Here is a 12,838-nt window from a genome sequence, read left to right on the forward strand (position 1 = left end):
TGACAGACTGTGTGCGTTTCCTGGCTATAGCCGAGATAGATTGCGATTCAATTGTTTTGTGCTGAGGGAGAGTATTGCTCATTGTGCTCTCATGTTGCCAATATCTTCCCTGATCATCCTCCCATTGATCTGGGCTGTTGCAGAAATGGCTGGTTCATGTGTTTTTCTGTACCTCAGGCTTCTGATAAACAACCTGTTCATTCACACCGCTGATAAGCCTCAAACTGACTTTTTGATCAAGGTATTGATTCAATTCGTGTCAGAATCACCTGTGTGAACCGTCCAACTACTGTCATGTATGGAGGTTATGTTATAGGCGTCAAAGCCTACTGCCTTCATTTATTAGGTATCCAACGTATAACTTTATGATTGAAAATATTCATTCTCTTGACGTTATTAGTGCTGCGATTTTGCAGAATAACAATTAGCCAATTAATCATTAAACTGAGTTTTGGTAATTAATCCTCGGTTGTGAGGAGAAATCCCCTTACTTACTTATATTTTTTTAACAGAGTGAATGAAATATGGATTAGGGACTCCTTATGACTGTTCTAAAACCTAAATCTTTTACAAGCCTCAGAACCTTCTCCTTTCCCGGCTGCAAGTGGGCTGAAGGCGTGGTTGAGGCAGGAATTCTCTTCACCTGGTGTGGTGTGTAATTTATTTATTCTTCACTGACAGCAATGCAGAGCAGAATGATTTTGTGTAGGGACACCCAAAAAGAAAAGAAGAAGAAGTATATAGAAGAAGTTCACATTTTTCAAAAGTGCACAAAGAATCTTAGCAAGGAACCAAAAGAACATCCAAAGGTAATGGTGTTTTCCTGAATAAGTCGGAAGTCCGAAAGTTCCCAGTCAAAAATTCAATCTGGAATGTCCCCTCAACTCAGATTTGGGAATTTGGAGCAGCCCTACCAACCCAGAGTTTGCAATCCAAGGTGGTGGCACTGAACATATAAAGTACTTAAACTATAAACTTTTGATCTGTAATGACAATATTGTGTATTTTTTTTAATCATTAAATAAACCATACACGGAGCACTGATCAGGCTCTACACATGAAGGTGTTTTTTTTAAAGCCCCAAAACATAAGTGGTATGTTTTATTGCTATTAATACCTGAAGGAGTCTGCCTTGCTAAGAACCAAGACAAGTCCTTTTTTTTCCCTCCTTTTTTTGGAATGTGGAAACATCCGAGTTCCAAGGTATCTGGAACACGGCATAAGCTTTTCGCTGTTAGAAAGCTAGCCAGCTCTTCAGCCTCGCAATTCCACCATCTCTCCCACAGAAGCATCAATGGACAGTGTAAAAGTATCTACTGTGATGTTTCCTTTTCATTGTCGTTATCTTGGTTTAAAAAAAAAAAGACAATCATGTGACAAGGAGACGTGGGTCTGACCCTGAAACCGCTCGTTCATTGGCTGACAACTTTTTAATGAGCCTGCCAAAGATAATCCTCCATTCTGAAACACAGTAAGTCCAAGATTAAATAAACAGAAGTCTTTATTCATATGATCTGAAATGACTGACTGACATAATAAACTGAGGAGGAAAGTTTTTACAGAGGTAAGTCATTCCCAACTTTTTTGCAACCACAGCTATACCTTCTGATAGAGTCCATGTTTTTAGGTACATTGGCAATGGCTTAATATTTCCAATCCGGATGTTACGGTGCCTAAGAATTTTTTTTGGATTACCTGTCATAAAAACAAGAAAACACTAATGTTTTAGAAATCTGTTTAAAACTATTATTTTTATGCAAATAAGAAACATAATTTATAATATGTTATTTATGTTATATCCAAATTTGCAGACTGGAAATTAATCAAGCACAATGTTCAATCAGTAAAATTTATTTACTCTTTTACTAACTAATTGTAAAGTAAATAACCAAAATCTGGCATCTTAATTAAATAATAATAATAATATTGCACTGTACTATTTTTGCAGCTTTTTTTGTGAAACAGTATTGTAAATTATGGCGCTCTCATTTATCCTTTTTTATTTATTTATTTATTTATTTTGTAATAGTCGAAACACATTCTCTCTCACCACAATACATTTTGCACAGTGACTCACTCGCGATGCATAATGGCTACCACAGGAGATAGATGTTAAACACAACTGCCACACAGATACCATTTCTTAAACACTGCATTTTCCCTCATACTGGCCATTTTTCCTCATACTGGCCACTTTAAGTAAACAATAGTATAAAACATGTAAATATCTTTACACAATACCTATAAAACTGAAGCTCTGAGGTTACAGTATGTTTCTCCTAGCCTGTAATGTAATGTAAAAACACTGTCAGGACACATCTGCCTATCACTCCGCTCTCCTCACGCTGGTTCTCAAACATCTTACCACAAAATGTTGCTTCTGTGTTATCCACCCACGACTATACACTGGTTTAAATGGTTCAGTTGCCTTTAAATGAGCCGAGACATTTAGAAAAGCTGTAGCTTACACCATCGTTGCAGTCAACTTAAGTCTCTCTGCGTAAAAGTAACAAGTCTGTGTCTGTGTTGTGAATGTAAATGAGAGCACACGGAGTATGTGGAACAATTATACCGCTGCTTAAACAGACACTTTAAACCCATTTCTGCAGTTGCAGAATGTTGTATTTTCCTTTCCATGCAATATTTTCTTTTTCCATTTCTGTTTAGTGGATTTTCTTACAGTGGGGTCATCTGCAGTATAGATAAGCATCTGTTTCTAATTCTAATTAGAAGACTATCGATGCTAATGTGAATGCTGAAATCTTTGAATTTCAGAATAACGTGCTTTTGAAATGCTTCTCATTTGAGAGCCTACACATCCTAAATTTAAACCTTTTGAGATTTAGTTAGTGACAGATTGAGAAAACTGACCAGGGAATTCTGATTTATTCATGCACATCGCTGGACTGGCTGCTAGATGATCTTGCATACAGGCAGGCTGCTTCCAAAATCTCCTCAGAGTACTTCTAGTGGACGTCCGGCTTGTTTCCCTGTGGTTTCTCTGTCATCTTCATAATTGAAAAAGAAACTGTTGATATTCAGTCTTGTTGAGCTGTCATTCACCTGTCTCTCCGGTAATGTAATGTTAATGGAAGGTTGCACTCTGGAGGGCATGCCTTCCGTTCTGCCTGGTCCTGATGGTGCTTGATTATCACTCTGTGCTGTGGGGTTTGCTGTGTGTGTGGTGACACATACGTATATAAGTGCTTTATGAATATTTACACGTATCATGTTCGTGTTTACCTCGTTTATTATCGTGGGTCACATACAGCTTACTTTGATCTTAAGTTGAAGTTTAACTACTCGTTTAATTTCTCAGAAACTTCAGCACAAGAAAGTAAAAAGAAAATCAGTTTTTCCACATGATAAAGAAATGCTGCTGTAGTAGAAGAAGAAATCTTTCACCATGACTCTTTGGCCTTAAATTGTGAGAAAAAAATAAGTAATATAATAAACTGTTCTGTAATTTGTTTGAACTTCTTGTGCTTGTCATTTGGACCTGCTGTTAAAGCAAATATATGTATGCACATATACACATATGTTAAACACAACTGTGTTTTATATATTGTGTGTGTGTGTATATATATATATATATATTATGAACTATATAGTATATATAGTGTGTAAATATATATATTATTAGTAATATTTGTTATTATATATTTAGTTGTTAGGGATGTAATATATATATCTATGTGTGTGTGTGTGTTGGTGTGATGTGTGTGTGTGTGTGTATAGTATTGTGTGTGTGTGTGTGTATAGTGTGTTGTATATGTGTGTGTGTGTATGATATAATATCAGATATTCATGTATTTTTCATATCGTCACTAATAAATTATAAAGGTTTAAATATAGTGGTGTGTAGGCTCTCAAATGAGAAGCATTTCAAAAGCACGTTATTCTGAAATTCAAAGATTTCAGCATTCACATTAAGCATCGATAGTCTTCTAATTAGAATTAGAACAATGTATAACTGCAGATGCCACTGTAAGAATCACTATAACAGTAAATACATAAAGCTTTGCATGAAATGGAATGACAACTCTCCAAAGAGTACGTGTGTGTGTGTGTGTGTGATATGTAATGTGTATATGTATGTTAGTATGTATATATATGATATATATATATTATATATATATATATATACATACATCTGATAATCCGTATATATATAGCACGCACAGCACACACACACACACACACACACACACACACACACACACACACACACGTACTCTTGGGAGATCTACATCCAAATTCAATACTAAAGCTCTTCATGATATTTAGGTTACACGATTTTCAGACTGCATTTCCAATGTCAATATTCTGTGTTGTAAACACATTCAGTATGTTGGTCCTGCTCTGCTGAATTGTCCATTTTATTGACTTCCATATGAATTTGAAACTTCACAGCTGAGAAAAAATATAAACGGCTCGCTTTCTGCACTGAATTGCAGAACTCACACTTGTTGTCCTCTATTTGGTCTAATGTGCTTTTATCTTTTAGTTGAAATTACATCCAGTGCTTCATACTTCTTACTTCTTACACCTGCTTTGATAATAACAAGCCTGCAATAATGATTCAACATTTGCTTCCAGTTTTATGGCTTTTTATATTGGTATAATTCTTTAGGATTTTCTGGTGCTACAGTTTCAGAGTTTCTCTCAGGAAGTTAGCGGAGGGTGTGAGGCATAGCATTGGTTGGTTTCAGATGTATATGACTCATTTTGACCCCCTGTGACCCACTCTGGCATTTCCCCTCACTGATTACTTGGATCTCCCCTCCTATTATGTTTTTGGTTTTTGTGTGTGGTTTTTTTTTTCACAGACATTGAATGATTGGCTCTAAATAGCTTCTACAAAGTGTTGTGATCAATTGATTAATCAGCTGCTGATATTAAGCAGATCAGGATTAGTACAGATTAGCACGTTCCTATCAATGTCAGTTGTAGTTGGCAGTTTAAACACATTACTAAGTGATTGAACATATAGCTTTTGCTTAGTTCCTGACCTTTTTTCCCCTTGTACCCTAATGGGCAGGTAAAAGAATAAAAAAAAAAGTAGTACTTACATTTTTTTTAAATTCTATGCTAGAGAATTAAACACACAGCACCCAGTCAGTCATAATTTTAGTACTGCAACATGGGACATTCATTGAGTAAGTGCTGATATTAAACAGAGACACTGTTTGCATTCTTGGCTGATTTAGATTTTGGACAAACCTGGATTTTCTTCCTAAGAACACATTTGACAGCATAAATCTATTTTAAACTTTAAAAAAAAAAAAAATGAAATGCTTTATATCTGCAATTATATGTGCCGATGGCAGTGCAGTTATTATTCTGTGTGCAGCTTCTACGTGCATTTCAAACAGTGTTGACTGAGCTGGGCAGAGCCCATCATTTCCACATTTAATTGCTCTGGAGCTGAACAGGTAAACATCAATTTACAGCACATCGTTTTGAATGCTGTATATGTGATTCTGATCAGGCAGTCATCAGTCATGAGTCCAGTCGCTGGCTGATCCATCAGTGCATCGCTGAATGGTACAGCTCGATTAAAAACAAATTAAGCATCTTGCTACTGTGTAGTTGTGTACATAACATATTCTGTAGGACGGTGTTTGAGAAACAGCTCGAAGAGAGAGGGTTGAGGGGCAGATGTGTTTTGACAGAATTGCATTAAGTTAAGGTCGGGGCAGAACATAACCTCAAAAGGTTCTGCTTATAGTGACATGGATGGAAGGAGAGAGGCTGAAGGATTGAAAGACTCGAAGACTAATAGAATTATTGTGTATATGTTAACTGAAAAAGAGAGGAAACATAGAAGGGAGGAAGGCAAAAATAATAGCTCAAACAAGGACGCTCGCAACGCACCATTGAGCCCTTGTTTTCCCCCTGTTGCCACCGTATTTTTCCTCTCTTAGTTTCTTTCTGACAGCTTTAATCAACACAATAAGGCTTGCTGAGATTTCATTATGGAGCCTTGGCCGCAAGGGCCTTTATAGAGGAGTAGATGGATGGAGAGTTTGTAAAGAGAGGAGGGATATTGAGATCAGGATGGAGGGAGGGACAGGGGGGAGATGTAGGTAGGGGTGGAGCATAAGATGGACAAAGTCAATAGTAGCACAAAGTGAGAAGAAGTGAAGCAGAGAGGGCGAGATGAGCGACTGAAAACGCAGGGGGTTGACAGTGAGAACGAAATGATGAATATAGCTAGAGAATGGGATTAAAGAAAGAAGGGAATCGATGGATGGACACTGACACCCCTGCAGAGGGTAAGGCTGAAATAATGGTGTTATGTGGCCACTTGATTGGACCTGAACAGCATGGGTGCCCACAGAGGAGCAGCTCAGTCTCACACTTCCTAGATTACAGGGTCAAAGGGCACTCAGCAGTGAGACAGATCACCTTAGATGTTTTTAATGGCAGCAAAGGGAAAACACACAAAACTCCCAAATATATTGCACTGAAACTTTCTTCTTCACAAATTGCACAGGCTTACATTTATGCAGCAGGCTAAACTCTTTTTCAAATAAACTTTTGGAACAGCCTGTAAATCCTTGATGTTTTTACTGGGCAGTGAAACAGTCCTGACTAGAAAATCAATAATGATGACTGCAGATCAAGGATACAACATAAGCTCTCTAAAAATGAGTTAGCACAGTAACAAAAGTGGAGCTGCATACGGTCTGTATAAAGTGCACCAAATGACAAATTAATTCACTGCCTTGTGTTTAGAAGTATCACCAATGAAAGATGAAAATAAAGTGCTGATAAGAACATAGAAATTGTTGGGTTAAAAACACACAAAGGAAGTGTAATACTGATTTTTACAGTTTTTATTCAAGATGTATTTGATCAAAACTGATATATTGGAAGGAAAACAGCCCATTTCCAGCCCCCAGTTCTCAGCACAGACTATACTTTTTTTTTTTATCAGTTTATTGGTAATTTGCCCTGGTTTGAACTGCTATTGGTCTGCCGTATATGGAAAAGAAGGTTTTTACAGGATTTTATGCACTTCTCTTCTCTCAGAAAACTAAGTACACTAAGTAGCACTTGATTAACTGATCATCAGGAAGTGTGAGCACCTCTATAAAAGCAGACATTTTGGCAGCTTGCTGATCTGGAGCATTCAAATGTGTGTTAACACAATGGCAGTCCTCCCAGTAGTGGACATTCCAGCAAATCCAACCCAAAGTCAGACCTTGAAGTGCTCAATGGACCTGCAATAAACCCAAAGGTTACATCTCAGCCTTTAATATTTAAGATCATGACAGCATAATTTCTAAAAACAGACTGAACATGTATGCTTGGAAGTGTTTTTAGGAGAAAGCTTCTCCTCTCTATAAAGAAAAGAAAACCGCAGCGTAGGTTTGCAAAGTTGCATCTGAGGAAACCACAAGTCTTTTGGACAGACGGGACCAAGGCAGAGATGTTTGGCCATGATGCAAACATTTTGGCACAAACTAAACACAGCATGTAAGCACAAACATATCATGTATCAGATAAAGTCTCACTTCTGAAGATACCCTATTTAGCTTTTGGTGATGTGCGGTGACTGGGCAGGGTGTACAAGACATATATGCCCCATACTGTACTTTGAAAATCGTTTTCTATAACCTCACCTTTATTCATTTGGACATCACACACACTTTGCAGTTTGTAACTGGCAGTTTAGAGACCATTTAACGTTCGATCAAGCTGAATCTGAAATTGGACATTTGCTTTCTACCAAACAGCTTTGCCAGGGGGCTCAGGTGCATGTGTGAAAACATCTATATATGTGGTGAGAGCATTAGATAGAACAATCCTAGAGATTTCTAGCAACCCAGGAGGAAACCCAGATTGATCTCCCGTTCCTCCGTCAAACAAGAAATCTAATAGTATGTGTGTGTTGTTGGTGTCGAGGTGTGCATGTGTTTGAAATATGCAGGTACAGCATTGTTTTTAGAGATTTTTCTCTTGTCTCCAAGGGAACTACCAACTGGTAGAACCTTTTTAAAAATGTTGGCTCAATATCCTCAAATAACAGGAGTGAGTTTTACAACTGCATAATTGAAATTAAGTGTTCATTTCCATTACACCATTTTTCAAATTATGAAAAGAGGTCCCGATTCCATCTCTAGAGAATGCCTGTAACTTCTCTTCTCTTCTCTTCTCTTCTCTTCTCTTCTCTTCTCTTCTCTTCTCTTTAGTGATCCATCAGTAATCTCTAGTCAGGGTTCAATCAACCTGTTAAATTCTCTCCTAACTGAACTGTGAAGCCATCACTGACCCCTTTTTTCTCCTGCTAACACGCTTGACTGGCAGGAGTTCAAACTGTGTGTGTCTTTTTGTGTAAATTCCTGTTTATCCGTTGATGCAGAGGATATTTTTCTGTGTGTTTTTGTGTGATTATTCACCCAAAGTATATTTCTGTCCTCTATCCTTTTTGTCTCTGAAACACTCACCCTATTAAGTGCTGAGTAAATGCCAATGGACTCTGCCTCCCTAACCTTTTTCAACAGGCCTTGCTGTCCTTCACAATTCGACACAACCACGCATTCAAACAGACACATCAAGCGGCATTTCATCGAGCAGGCAAACCAAGTGCAGCGAAAGATGGGTGAATGTATTCTGTGCCCATATTCGTGTGCATATTTGTATTTATTATCTATAAAAGACGTTTTCCATTAAAAGAAATAAAGTTTCACATGTTTAGCCATGGTTAGCTTATTGCGCTACAACCGCTGTCTGATTATGAGATCAATGAACAACTTGTGGTGGCTCTGATTGCTGGTCCTGGTGATAGAAAGGCCATGATAAGATGGATAAACCAGAGTGTTTCAATTTCTCTCTCTCTCTCTCACCCTTGCTGTTGTGTTTTGTAGTGGGAATTATAATTGACATGGAGTAAAGACAAGCCACATGACACTCATATTGCCTGCTGGGAGCACTGAGGCAGGCCAGACTAGACAGGATGTGCACAACAAAGCCTGCCGCTGAGAGTAAAGAGTTGAAAGATAAAGTCGAGGCATAGATGGATAGAAAACACATGATCACACAGACACAGGCTAGCTGGCAACATTGGAGAGGTGGAGGCATGATGCGTGTGGTGGGAGGCTTCAGCGAGGTTATGGATGCACAGCATGGAAAGGCGGAAAGAGTAGATAGAAGGGAGGCGAACACCATGCTGCTGATCTCTCCCCCCAGGGTAGAGAGGAAGTGGAAGGCAATGGGATGGAAGTGAATAAAGGAGAAGGGAGAAACGGAAAAGAATAATAATGAGATGAGATGGCAGAGAGAATGTCAAAGGGGCAGTGTGGATGTGGGGATGTCATGTGAACAAATATCTCAGTAGCAAGGTGATGGTCATTGTCTTATAGTGCTATTGTTGACATCTGTTTTTTTTTTCCACAGAAAAGAATATTGTGGTACATCTGTGAGTGGTTTTCGTGTTCAGAAAAATACATTTCATTCCTCTTTGCTCCGCGTACTTGTGAAATGGTCTGAGCAGGTACGCAGCATAACCTCAAATCACCATAATCCCGAACAGCAGAAATTGCTCTGCTGCATTTTCACCACTATCACACCCCTGCTGAACGGTTATGCCTACTAAAGGTAATTCAAGTTCAGAGGGAGGGGGAAAAAAGGGAAAAATCGCCAAAATATCAAATGCTTGCAGCTGGGATTAAGACCCCTGTGTGTCTGTCAAAAAAATGTCATTTTACCTGTGCAAAGCCTCTCTGTGCTCTGTCATGAAAATGGAGCCCTTTGACTCATGTACGTCTGCGTAGCACTGCTTTATTTATTTATTTTTCACCTTGTCACTTTAGCTTTTGGCAGTAAACACCGTGTCCTAGGCCAGCAGCGAATGCATCAATACCCAAAGAATAGTTCATGTAGAAGTCATATTGATCTGGTGAAATCTATGCATGGGACTTCGTTGGCCAAAGCAATAGTGCATTCACAGCACCAGGCCAGAGCATGAGCCACTCTTTCTATTACCTATGAACACAACAGAAATGCCCTGAAAGAGATTCATAGAATGCTGAGGTGGCTGATGTCTTGAAGATAGGATTAATATTATATTAAAAGGTGATTACATTTAATGTAATGTAAAAGTTAATCCAAAGTTAATGTACTTCTCAAAGAGGTTCAGCCTTCACATAATTACATTTGGAGACACATTGATTTAGCCACCTTAAAGCAAATTATAATCCATCAAGAATATGTCTAAAAACACCCCGCCTAACCTGCGTGACCGAGGTTTTTTTCTTTATTTTTTTAAAATAACATTTACAGCCAAAGTTGTAGTTATTTTAACTTCAGCTATGTAATTTTATTTCATACATTTCTCATATACCTGCGTCCCACACATCTAACTGCCAAGCAGAGTAGCACACATTAGTCTTCTTTGTCAGTGTCAGGCGTTTGTTGCACTGAGCGCACACACTCGAGCACAGACAGACACGGGCACGTGCACAGCCGACCATGTATTCACAGACTGCCAGATTTTTTTTTTTTCTTTTCATCCTCATTCATGCATCATGTTTCTCTATGTGGATGCTATCTACAGTAATAAGCCATCGTGGTCATTGCTATTCAGATGCCATAATGCTGTCTATATATTCTGCTCCCTGGCAGATTCTAGCAGGAGCAAATCATTGGCTGAAGTTTCTGTGGGCTGCCTGATTAGTTGTGTGTTGTGTTGCGCTGACGTATCAATGAAGTTGCTATTGAATATTTAATGCATGTGTGATTGTATATTTCATCTAACACAATAATTGTCACTTCCCGATGACTCCATTAAAATGCTAACATGGCTGTCTGTTTGTGCGCTGCAGGCTGACTCATTCTTTTGATTTGGCAGAGTGATAAACTCCGGCACTAAAGACACGAGCCATGATTTTTTTTGCATTCTTATGTTACATAGCTTTATTTGTATTTATAAAGCACTTTTCAAAACCAAGTTACAGTACTAATAATAAAAGCAACAAATGTCAGTAAAGTTGAAGGTAAAAATTAAAAATGGATAAAAAAACAATTTTAAAAACAATTTAAAATTCTCAAGAGTAAATACAGGAAGGAAAGACCGTGCATATACACTCTTGGGTCTTAATACTGAAAATGGTTGGATAAAGGCATTAGCAGTTATTGAAATCAAAGGGAATTTTAGAGTCATGGGGCGGGGAACACAAAGGTTCAGTCAGCTTCAATGACTAAACGAGCCTTTGGAACTACTAACCATGCTAGAAGATCTCTGTGCATGTTATGATAGGAGATGCCCGAGTAAAGTGCATGGCTGTAAACAAGTCTAGAAGAAATAAAAGCATGGATGATTGCATCCTGGAAGAATAATGGAGGTTGGAAGTGGTAGAGTCATATACTAATCATTAAACAAGTCCACTATGTACGACTGCATGTTTCAAAACTGGTTACATAAATGACTGCAAAGTATCAAAAGAACGTAAAGAATAGAAAGTAGTTGTCAAAGACATCTATGTATTGTGTTGTAGAGCCATCTACTGAAACAGTGTAGTCTAACATGAGGAGTATAAGCGCCAAGATTTTTTTTTCACAATTGCTAACAGACTTCGTGAAACCTTCACATCTTTTCTTTAAAAAAGAAACCAAGAAAAAAAAAATAAAGCACACGTCAGAAAACTCAACAGAATTGTTTTCTCTGATTAAAACCACAGAATAGTTTCAAAGAATAGTTTCAGATCATTCACAACATCAGACAAAAAAAAAGGTTCTGAAAAAGATAACTTGGGTGTTTTCTTTATTTGTCTGTTTTTGCAAAAATCATGACAAATATGAAGTAAAAAGACAAACAACTAAACAAAGTGATCTCTTCTTTTTTTTTTTTATATGCACGAAGAGGGCAAAGTCAACCGGACTCAAATTCCTTGTTTGTGTGCACAAACTTGCCCAAATAAAGATGATTCTGATTAAACCAAACATCGATATGGTAAAGACTGAAGATTATGGTGATCTGCTACAGTTTTTCCAGGTTGTAAACACACACACTCACACAAAGTGGAACTACCAACAACATGACTCCAAACTAATAAACTCTAAGCTCTGTTGGTCTCCTTTGGTTCAAATGTCATTCTCAAACAGTGCTTTGTAAATCTCTGAAAACAGATTGTATCATTTAGCACACTTTGTTGACCTATGGGAACACTGGCCTTCAAAATGGAAAACACTGATTACCAGTTAGTCTCACTCATGTTGAACCGGTTCAGCGTCGATTAGAAAAAAAATTCAATCATGTGTCAGAGTCTAAAAGAGGCATTTAGGGACTTAGGTGTTAGGCAAGAAGATGGAGCAGCATGAACACAGAGGACTAGTCAGGGTAAAGGGAGGCCTAGGAGACAGCGAGGACAATTTACAGTTTGTTTTTCTGTTTTTTGTCACTTCTCCTGAACACTTTGTATTATAGTAAATATTTCTTTGGATACATTTTGTATCTGTGCACTAATTTTTTGTATAATACAAGGATGGTACTGGTTGTTGTACTTGATAGAAAGGTGAGATTACAGAATTTTGCTACGTACTGTGTGAAATACTAAACAATTTGCCCTAAAACGTTAACAATGCATAAACTGCTCTTGAGGTTATCTTATCTTACCCTGGCACTGAAAAAAATCAACAATCCACAACACAAATGTAGTTTTTTGGTCCAGAATATGGTTAATTGATATATTTTAATTCTTCATTTTTAATGTACAAGCAGAATTTCTCCCTGCCGTGACCATTTTCACTATATTTTGCTGAGTGTTTTTGTGTAATCCCTTTTCCTTGCATTCTTCTACAAGTCTAGTGTTTTGTTAGAAACAGCCTTGCT

At 37.8% G+C, this 12,838-nt stretch overlaps 1 protein-coding gene across 5 annotated transcripts in view; it reads left to right on the forward strand.

Annotated features, from left to right (window-relative positions):
- grm8a (glutamate receptor, metabotropic 8a) overlaps window positions 1–12,838 on the forward strand; it is a 281,453-nt gene that overhangs the window by 171,483 nt on the left and 97,132 nt on the right. The gene's annotated exons all lie outside the window — the stretch shown is intronic.

This window comes from Haplochromis burtoni, unplaced genomic scaffold (genome assembly GCF_018398535.1).
Source record: "Haplochromis burtoni strain Fernald_Lab_line unplaced genomic scaffold, NCSU_Asbu1 Contig_315, whole genome shotgun sequence".
Classification (NCBI taxonomy): domain Eukaryota; kingdom Metazoa; phylum Chordata; class Actinopteri; order Cichliformes; family Cichlidae; genus Haplochromis; species Haplochromis burtoni.